This window comes from Oncorhynchus masou, unplaced genomic scaffold (assembly GCF_036934945.1).
Source record: "Oncorhynchus masou masou isolate Uvic2021 unplaced genomic scaffold, UVic_Omas_1.1 unplaced_scaffold_1552, whole genome shotgun sequence".
Lineage (NCBI taxonomy): Eukaryota > Metazoa > Chordata > Actinopteri > Salmoniformes > Salmonidae > Oncorhynchus > Oncorhynchus masou.
The window spans coordinates 102120-113850 of NW_027005571.1; positions in this window are offsets into that span (position 1 = coordinate 102120).

The following is an 11731-nucleotide window of genomic DNA, read 5'->3' on the forward strand; positions in this document are numbered from 1 at the left end:
GTAACTAAATAGGTCTTGTCATGACTTGCCCTCCTGGATGGAGATCAAAGGTTCTGGCTAACCAAAGGTTTCAAGACCCCCCTTCTCCTGGGGGAGTTGGCCAGTTTCATGGCAGCAGTGAAAACCTCGCAGGAACTCTCTCTCCCACTCTGCAGAAATGGAAGTTAAAAATCCCTTTGTTATAACAGAGAGAGGTTTTGCAGTACTGTAACATCAAAAGGTTAGACATTAAAAAAAATATTTCTTACGTAAATAATGAGGATCGGGAGGGATTTAAAGCACAATCATGTCAAATCAGTTGTTGTTGTGTGATCTTATTAGGGACGGTATAACCAAATAACGGTAACTCTACAAATGTATACGTCCAAGTTATCAGATTTACAGCTACATTTTGTGGAACATATATGATTTAATATGAAACTATTTGTGAGAAGATTAAATATGATTTTTGCCTTCTAAATTAAACTGGCTCTCATGAGGACCGCCAGAAGAAAGGAAGACCCAGAGTTACCTCTGCTGCAGAGGATAAGTTCATTAGAGTTACAAGCCTTAGAAATTACATCCCAAATAAATGCTTCCGAGTTCAAGTAACAGACACATCAACTGTTCAGAGGAGACTGTGTAAATCAGGCCTTCATGGTCAAATTACTGCAAAGCAGTGGTGTAAAGTATTACTTAAATATTTTGGGGGGGTATCTGTACTTTACTTTCTTAATTATATTTTTGGCAACTTTTACTTCACTACATCTGAAAGAAAATAAATGTACTTCTTACTCCATATACATTTTCCCTGACACCCAAAAGTACTCGTTACATTTTAACAGGAAAATTGTCCAATTCACACACTTATCAAGAGAACATCTCTGGTCATCCCTACTGCATCTGATCTGGCAAACTCACTAAACACAAATGCTTCATTTGTAAATTATGTCTGAGTGTTGGACTGTGCCCCTGGCTATCCGTCAATATATAAAAACAAATATTTAAAAAATTGTGCAGTCTGGTTTGCTTAATATAAGGAATTTGAAATTATTTATACTTTTGATACTTAACTCTTGGGGCCGGGTGTCCCGCTAGCGGGATTGAAGCCGACAGCATCCGGTGAAATTGGAGGACGCGCAATTCAAATAAATATTCATAATATTAAACATTCATGAACATACAAGTGTCTTATATCATTTAAAATCTTAACTTCTTGTTAATCCAACTGCGTTGTCAGGCTTTACGGCGAAAGCATACCATGCAATTACCTGAGGATAGCGCCCCACATCAACATTTTTCAACCAGAACAGGCTTCACAAAATCACAAATAGCGATAAAATAAATCACTTACCTTTGAACATCTTCCTCTGTTTGCAATCCCAAGGGTCCCAACTACAACATGAATGGTCGTTTTGTTAAAAAAAATCCTTCTTTATATCCCAAAAGGCCTGTTTAGTTGGCGCCATTGATTTCACTAATCCACTCATTCAACATGTAGACAAAGGAGTCCAAAAAGCTACCGGTAAACTTGATCCAAACAAATCAAACAACGTTTCTATTCAATCCTCAGGTAGTGTAAAATGTAAATAAACTATAATATTTCACACGGAAAGTACTATGTTGTATAGGAGAGGAAAATTCGTAAGCACGCGCCTTCTCCCTCGCGCACTGAAATACTATTTTGGTCCATGTGCTCTCCCAACAGAAACTTAAAATACTTGTTCACTTTTTTCAAAAAAGAAGCCCGAAACCTTGAAAAAAGACTTGACATCTAGTGGAAGCCATAGGAATTGCAATTTGGGTAACGGATAGAAGGGTTTCCAATAGAGGTCGACCGATCATGATTTTTCAACGCCAATGCCGATTATTGAAGGACCAAAAAAGCCGATACCGATTTTTCTGTTACTGTTACTCAGTAGCAGGTTGAGTATTCTAATAGGAAGTTGCAGACATGTCTTCACTTTCTGCTAGTTCATAACATTTTGACCATAGCATACTATTACCATGCGCTTCTCCGGCTGTGCTTCCACTACTTCCTGGTCATCAAGGTCAACCTCTTGGCATTGCAATGCATTTCCCAAACTGTGAAGAAGAACTTATACGTCACTCAAGTGATGGGTACTTCACTTGTATGGTTCTGAAACCAAAGGTGAACTTGGAGTTGATTTAGGCCTTCCACCCACAGTTCCCCTTGCACCCTATCCCAATGTACAGTGCCTTGCGAAAGTATTCGGCCCCCTTGAACTTTGCGACCTTTTGCCACATTTCAGGCTTCAAACATAAAGATATAAAACTGTATTTTTTTGTGAAGAATCAACAACAAGTGGGACACAATCATGAAGTGGAACGACATTTATTGGATATTTCAAACTTTTTTAACAAATCAAAAACTGAAAAATTGGGAGTGCAAAATTATTCAGCCCCCTTAAGTTAATACTTTGTAGCGCCACCTTTTGCTGCGATTACAGCTGTAAGTCGCTTGGGGGTTGTCTCTATCAGTTTTGCACATCGAGGGACTGAAATTTTTTCCCATTCCTCCTTGCAAAACAGCTCGAGCTCAGTGAGGTGGGATGGAGAGCATTTGTGAACAGCAGTTTTCAGTTCTTTCCACAGATTCTCGATTGGATTCAGGTCTGGACTTTGACTTGGCCATTCTAACACATGGATATGTTTATTTTTGAACCATTCCATTGTAGATTTTGCTTTATGTTTTGGATCATGGTCTTGTTGGAAGACAAATCTCCGTCCCAGTCTCAGGTCTTTTGCAGACTCCATCAAGTTTTCTTCCAGAATGGTCCTGTATTTGGCTCCATCCATCTTCCCATCAATTTTAACCATCTTCCCTGTCCCTGCTGAAGAAAAGCAGGCCCAAACCATGATGCTGCCACCACCATGTTTGACAGTGGGGATGTTGTGGTCAGGGTGATGAGCTGTGTTGCTTTTACGCCAAACATAACGTTTTGCATTGTTGCCAAAAAGTTCAATTTTGGTTTCATCTGACCAGAGCACCTTCTTCCACATGTTTGGTGTGTCTCCCAGGTAGCTTGTGGCAAACTTTAAACAACACTTTTTATGGATATCTTTAAGAAATGGCTTTCTTCTTGCCACTCTTCCATAAAGGCCAGATTTGTGCAATATACGACTGATTGTTGTCCTATGGACAGAGTCTCCCACCTCAGCTGTAGATCTCTGCAGTTCCTCCAGAGTGATCATGGGCCTCTTGGCTGCATCTCTGATCAGTCTTCTCCTTGTATGAGCTGAAAGTTTAGAGGGACGGCCAGGTCTTGGTAGATTTGCAGTGGTCTGATACTCCTTCCATTTCAATATTATCGCTTGCACAGTGCTCCTTGGGATGTTTAAAGCTTGGGAAATCTTTTGTATCCAAATCCGGCTTTAAACTTCTTCACAACAGTATCTCGGACCTGCCTGGTGTGTTCCTTGTTCTTCATGATGCTCTCTGCGCTTTTAACGGACCTCTGAGAGTATCACAGTGCAGGTGCATTTATACGGAAACTTGATTACACACAGGTGGATTGTATTTATCATCATTAGTCATTTAGGTCAACATTGGATCATTCAGAGATCCTCACTGAACTTCTGGAGAGAGTTTGCTGCACTGAAAGTAAAGGGGCTGAATAATTTTGCACGCCCGATTTTTTGCAATCTTGACAGCTGATTCTGCCTTGCCATTTGCTTTTGGGTGTCTTGGAGAGGAGGTCACGTGGGCAAACTCCCATTCTGAGGCGAAAGGCTTGAACTGTGCAGTAAATTGTGGGCCATTGTCCGTGATTACCTTGTCAGGCTGACCTTAACTTGCAAACTGCACCTTGCAGCGCTTTATGACTGTCTCTGCAGACAAGTCAGGGAGCAGTTCAATTTCCCAAAAGTCAGAGTAGTGATCAACGATGAGAAGATAGTCCATTTGTCTTTGGCTGAATAAGTCCATGCTGACGATTTGCCAGGCCCTTGTGGGCAGTTCGTGACACATCATGGTTTCCTTTTGCTGTTCATGAGCGTACTTGTTGCATGTGGTACAGTTGCTGACAAAGTCTTTAATTTCTGCTTGCATGTTTGGCCAGTATAAAGTTTCACGAGCCTAGCGGTAGCATGTGTCACCTCCAACGTGACTGGAGTGTATGCGGGTAAGCATCTCTGGACGTAGTGATTTGGAGGGGGACTCTGGCAGCTCCGGACAGGAGGGAGACCCTGGCACAGGACTCACCAGGCTGGGGAGACCTACTGGAGGCCTGGTCCGTGGAGGAGGCACAGGATAGACCGGTCTGTGGGGGAGCACTGGAGATCTGGTGCATAGCCTTGGCACCACTCTTCCAGGCTGAATGCCCACTCTTGCCCGGCACGTGCGGGGAGCTGGAAAACGCCGCACTGGGTTCTACTGGCGAACTGGGAAACCGCACTTAGAGCTGGCGCAGGATATCCTGGCCCGAGGAGACGCACTGGAGGTCTGGAGAGCAGGGCTGGCAGAATCCGTCCTGGCTGGATCCTCACCCTAGCCCGGCAGATGTGGGGAGCTGGGATGTAGCTCACCGGGCTAAGAACGCACACAGGAGACACCATGCGCTCCACCGCATAACACGGTGCATGACCAGTACAACGCCCCCCACAGTAAGCACGGGGAGTTGGCTCAGGTCTCCAACCTGACTCTGCCACACTCCCTGTGTGTCCCCAAAGTTTTTGGGGGTTGGGGCTGCCTCTCGGGCTTCCTTGCCAGCCGTGTTCCCTCGTAATGTTGCCACTCAGCCTTAGCTGCCTCCAGTTCCTCCTGTGGATGGCGATACTCCCCAGCCTGCCTCCAGGGTCCCTTCCCATCCAGGATCTCCTCCCATGTCCAGGAGTCCATTACACCACGCTGCTTGGTCCTTTAGAGGTTGGGAGGTTCTCTCACGGCTGTTGAAGGATGAGGACCAAGGTGCAAGCGTGGTGAGCGTATATTTTCTTTATTTTAAGCAAAATTACGCCAAACAAAACAAAAAACTAACCGTGAAGCTCACAAGACAAAGTGCTCTAAACAGAGACAACCTCCCACACACACAGGTGGGAAAAGGGTACCTAAGTATGGTTCCCAATCAGAGACAATGATAGACAGCTGTCCCTGATTGAGAACCAAACCCGGCCAAACACAAAGAAATAGAAAACATAGAACACAAAAAATAAAATGCCCACCGCAACTCATGCCCTGACCAAACCAAAACAGAGACATAAGAAGGATCTCTGAGGTCAGGACATGACAGTTACAGACTTATTCTAAAATTTATTAAATAATTGTTTTCCCCTCATCAATCTACACGCAATGAAAAAGTGAAAAATGTTTAATTTTTTTAACTAAAAATAAAAAATAGAAAATACCATGCATAATTATTCAGACCCTTTGCTATGAGACTCAAAATTGAGCTCAGGTGCATCTGGATTCCATTGATCATCCTTGTCTCTACAACTTGATTGGAGTACACCTGTGGTAATTTACATTGATTGGACATGATTTAGAAAGGCACACACCTGTCTGTGTAAGGTCCCACAGTTGACAGTACATGTCAGAGCAAAAATCAAGCCATGAGGTCAAAGGAATTGTCTGTAGAGCCCTGAGACAGGATTGTGTCGAGGCACAGTTCTGGGGAAGGGTACCAAAACATTTCTGCAGCATTTAAGGTCCCTAAGAACACAGTGGCCTCCATCATTCTAAATGGAAGAAGTTTGGAACCACCAAGACTCTTCCTAGAGCTGGTCACCCAGTTAAACTGAGCAATCGGGGGATAAGGGCATTGGTCAGAGATGTGTAGCCAGACAGAACCCACTACTCAGTAAAAAGCACACAACAGCCCGCTTGGAGTTTGAAAAATAGTACCTAAAGGACTCTCAGAACATGAGAAACATGATTTTCTGGTCTGAATAAACCAAGATTGAATTCTTTGGCCTGAATGTCAAGCGTCACATCTGGAGGAATCCTGGCACCATCCCTACGGTGAAGCATGCTGATGGCAGCATCATGCTGTGGGGATGTTTATCAGAGGCAGGGACTGGGAGACTAGTCAGGATCGAGGGAAAGATGAATGTAGCAAAGTACAGAGATCCTTGATGAAAACCGGCTCGAGTGCTCAGGACCTCAGAATGGGGTGAAGTTTCACTTTCCAACAGGACAACAACCCTAAGCACACAGTCAACACAATGCAGGAGTGAATTCGGGACAAGTCTCTGAATGTCCTTGAGTGGCCCAGCCAGACCCCAGACATGAACCCGATTGAACATCTCTGGAGAGACCTGAAAAAAGCTGTGCAGCGTTGCTCTCCATCCAACCTAACAGAGCTTGAGAGGATCTGCAGAGAAGAATAGGAGAAACTCCCTAAATACAGGTGTGCCGAGCTTGTAGCGTCATACCCAAGACTCAAGGCTGTAATCGCTGCCAACGGTGCTGAATACTTACGTCAATTTGATATTTCTTTTTATTAATTTTTTTATGCATTTGCAAAAAAAATCCTAAAACCTGTTTTTTCTTTGTTATTATGGGGTATTGTGTGTAGATTGATGAAAACAAAAAACAATTTATTCAATTTAGAATAAGGCTGAAACGTAAAAATGTGGAGAAAGTGAAGGAGTCTGAATACTTTCCGAATGCACTGTATAACCGCACCCACAAAGACACACTGAAGTAGAGATATCTACATAATGCATAATATTAATATAACATAATATAAATGCCTGAGATCACTCTGCAACCTGTCATCAAATAATACACCTTGTGTATTCCACTTTTCTAACTCTCAACAAATCAAATCAAATCTTATTGGTCACATACACATGGTTAGCAGATGTTAATACGAGTGTAGCGAAATGCTTGTGATTCTAGTTCCGACCGAGCAGTAATATCTAACAAGTAATCTAACAATTTCACAACAACTAACTTATACAACAGTAGGACCATGACTGAGTTCCTAAAAGAATACAGGTCTACTAGTCAAATAAAATACAAAAATGCAGTAAAGCCAACTGGGAAGGGTTGCAGTTTTAGGAAGACTCAAATTAAACATAGATAGGTTTATGTAGTGTAATGTTTATATATCTGCTTCTGAGAGGATTCTAGCTAGACTTGAGAATAACCACATGCATGTCTTAGTCTGACTTGCCTCACACTAAAAGCTTAGACACAGCAGCTGTTGGAAGAGACTACGTGTCCAATGATTTGCTCATGCTGCACTCTCTATAAAGTATTTCAGTATGAACGCATGCATCATGATTCAAACTGTGAAAAGGTTTGTGCATGTTTAAAAAAAATGTCCCTAACCGTAATAGTGTAATAGTGTGGTTAGCAGCACAATGGGTATGCTTAAATAGTTAATAACAAGGTCGCAGTAGCACCATCCACAAGTTGCACTAACAGAAACCATTTAGTAATTGCTTTTTAGAAATTGGAAATTACAATAAATGGTGATGAAATTAGTTATCCTAACCATAATTGGCTTGGCCCAATCTCTGAGTGATATAGTGATACATTAAGGTGATAACACTGATGTGCGACTAGGAACTTTACCACAGTATCTTGAAGCTCACCCAACACCCTCCTTTGTAGAAATTTTAAACAGTGAGAAGAAGGCTTGTCAGGAAACCAAAGTGTGAAGCTGTGTTTATTTAAAATTCACAACTAGTTGGGTGTGAACATTGTTTCACTTGCAAGACTCATGACGCTCCACACCCAGTGTTGTGTCAGAGATACAGTGGCTGTGGGAAGAGACTAGGGGGAACATGACAGATGAAAGCGATTTAATCATTTCTCAGGTTGACCATTTCTTCAGTCAATCAGCAAATGTTGGGAGGTTGCATGGAGGTTCGGATAGGTCAAAGGTCGCTGGGTGGAGAGGAGGCTGTAGAGTCCCGCTGAGGTCCCTGCCTGTTTCTCTGACAGGTCCACATACACCACGGAGAGACAGACAGGCCAACACCTGGACAGCAGGACACACTGAACTTACAGATCTCAGTACTGGACAGTCAGGTCACATGATCCAGAGGTAGTGTACAGGGCAGACACTTGGAAAAGACCCAGGTAGCTAAATTTAGAAGGACAAGGGTGATATACATTGAGAGAAACCACAAACACACACCTGGCGAGGGTAGCCACTCTGCCGTCCATCAGTTGATTTCCTGCAAGACTCAGGTGGGTCAGGGAGCAGTCGTCCTGTGGAACACACAAAGAACCAATCAGAGCCATGTTCTCTGTGACTCCTTTTCCATTTTCAGCGAGGGACCAATCAAATCCCAGATATCATGGTATGCCCTTGACCAGGCAGCTGGTACTATGTCTATCACCCAATATGTCAGTGTTGAGTTCTCAGCTTGGCCTCCAGCTTAAACATTACTAGTTGACATGAATCCTACTTACAGGGGAACCATCACTACATCTGTTCCTCTATTGAAGACCATCTCCCTAAATTTTATCAGCATATCGATTGCGCAACCAGGGGCGGAAAAACCTTGGATCACTGTTACTCTAACTTCCGCAACGCATATAAGGCCCTGCCCCGCCCCCCTTTCGGAAAAGCTGACCACGACTCCATTTTGCTGATACCTGCATGCAGACAAAAGCTAAAAAAAGAAGCTCCCACGCTGAGGTCTGTCCAACGCTGGTCCGACCAAGCTGACTCCACACTCCAAGACTGCTTCCATCACGTGGACTGGGACATATTTCGTATTGCGTCAGATAACAACATTGACGAATACGCTGATTCGGTGTGCGAGTTCATTAGAACGTGCGTTGAAGATGTCGTTCCCATAGCAACGATTAAAACATTCCCTAACCAGAAACCGTGGATTGATGGCAGCATTCGCGTGAAACTGAAAGCGCGAACCACTGCTTTCAATCAGGGCAAGGTGTCTGGTAACATGACTGAATACAAACAATGCAGCTATGCCCTCTGTAAGGCTATCAAACAAGCTAAGCGTCAGTACAGAGACAAAGTAGAATCCCAATTCAACGGGCTCAGACACAAGAGGCATGTGGCAGGGTCTACAATCAATCACGGACTACAGGAAGAAATCCAGCCCAGTCACGGACCAGGATGTCTTGCTCCCAGGCAGACTAAATAACTTTTTTGCCCGCTTTGAGGACAATTCAGTGCCACTGACACTGCCTGCAACGGAAAAATGCGGTCTCTCCTTCACTGCAGCCGAGGTGAGTAAAACATTTAAACGTGTTAAACCTTACAAGGCTGCAGGCCCAGACGGCATCCCCAGCTGCGCCCTCAGAGCATGCGCAGACCAGCTGGCTGGTGTGTTTACAGACATATTCAATCAATCCCTATACCAGTCTGCTGTTCCCACATGCTTCAAGAGGGCCACCATTGTTCCTGTTCCCAAGAAAGCTAAGGTAACTGAGCTAAATGACTACCGCCCCGTAGCACTCACTTCCGTCATCATGAAGTGCTTTGAGAGACTAGTCAAGGACCATATCACCTCCACCCTACCTGACACCCTAGACCCACTCCAATTTGCTTACCGCTCAAATAGGTCCACAGACGATGCAATCTCAGCCACACTGCACACTGCCCTAACCCACCTGGACAAGAAGAATACCTATGTGAGAATGCTGTTCATCGACTACAGCTCGGCATTCAACACCATAGTACCCTCCAAGCTCGTCACCAAGCTCGAGACCCTGGGTCTCGACCCCGCCCTGTGCAACTGGGTACTGGACTTCCTGAAGGGCCGCCCTCAGGTGGTGAGGGTAGGTAACAACATCTCCTCCCCGCTGATCCTCAACACTGGGGCCCCACAAGGGTGCGTTCTGAGCACTCTCCTGTACTCCCTGTTCACCCACGACTGCGTGGCCACACACGCCTCCAACTCAATCATCAAGTTTGCGGACGACACAACAGTGGTAGGCTTGATTACCAACAACGACGAGACGGCCTACAGGGAGGAGGTGAGGGCCCTCGGAGTGTGGTGTCAGGAAAATAACCTCACACTCAACGTCAACAAAACTAAGGAGATGATTGTGGACTTCAGGAAACAGCAGAGGGAACACCCCCCTATCCACATCGATGGAACAGTAGTGGAGAGAGTAGCAAGTTTTAAGTTCCTCGGCATACACATCACAGACAAACTGAATTGGTCCACTCACACAGACAGCATCGTGAAGAAGGCGCAGCAGCGCCTCTTCAACCTCAGGAGGCTGAAGAAATTTGGCTTGTCACCAAAAGCACTCACAAACTTCTACAGATGCACAATCGAGAGCATCCTGGCGGGCTGTATCACCGCCTGGTACGGCCACTGCTCTGCCCTCAACCGTAAGGCTCTCCAGAGGGTAGTGAGGTCTGCACAACGCATCACCGGGGGCAAACTACCTGCCCTCCAGGACACCTACACCACCCGATGTTACAGGAAGGCCATAAAGATCATCAAGGACACCAACCACCCGAGCCACTGCCTGTTCACCCCGCTATCATCCAGAAGGCGAGGTCAGTACAGGTGCATCAAAGCTGGGACCGAGAGACTGAAAAACAGCTTCTATCTCAAGGCCATCAGACTGTTAAACAGCCACCACTAACATTGAGTGGCTGCTGCCAACACACTGACACTGACTCATCTCCAGCCACTTTAATAATGGGAATTGATGGGAAATGATGTAAATATATCACTAGCCACTTTAAACAATGCTACCTTATATAATGTTACTTACCCTACATTATTCATCTCATATGCATACGTATATACTGTACTCTATATCATCGACTGCATCCTTATGTAATACATGTATCACTAGCCACTTTAACTATGCCACTTTGTTTACATACTCATCTCATATGTATATACTGTACTCAATACCATCTACTGTATCTTGCCTATGCTGCTCTGTACCATCACTCATTCATATATCCTTATGTACATATTCTTTATCCCCTTACACTGTGTATAAGACAGTAGTTTAGGAATTGTTAGTTAGATTACTTGTTGGTTATTACTGCATTGTCGGAACTAGAAGCACAAGCATTTCGCTACACTCGCATTAACATCTGCTAACCATGTGTATATGACAAATAAAATTTGATTTGATTTGATTTCTTGCCATAGCTCTCCATTAAGTCAAATGGTGTACACACTTTAATATACAACCAATGTATCCTAACTACCAAATGTGCCTAATTTCAAGTTTATAACTGTGCACTTTCCTCAAACAATAGCATGGTATTCTTTCACTGTAATTGCTACTGTGAATGTGCAGTTAGATTAACAAGAATTTAAGCTTTATGCCCATATCAGATATGTCTATGTCCTGGGAAATGTTCTTGTTACTTACACCCTCATGCTAATCACATTAGCCAATGTTAGCTCAACCATCTCATGGGGGGGGACGGGGACGGGGGGACGACGACACTGATCCGGGAGAGGTGAACTCATACTCAAATAATGTTGTCTCAACCCATACTCGTATTTGGAGAAAAAAACTCTTCAAAAACCCAGTCTCAAACTTGTATCTCAAACAGACCTTTCAAAAACGCTTGCTATTTCCTCATAAAACATGATATCATCTCCCTGAGGAGGATGAGCTGGCCAATCAGTGGTCTACTCGCATTAAAATGTGTATTGACCAGTATACGCCCACACCATTCTGTTGTTGGGGTATGCCCACACCCTTCACAGAAAAGCTGCTTTTTAATTAACATACTTAATAAAACATTTTTGGAAGGAAAACTATTTCACTCATATTGTTATTAATTGTAAGTCATATTTCATAGATATCTGAAAA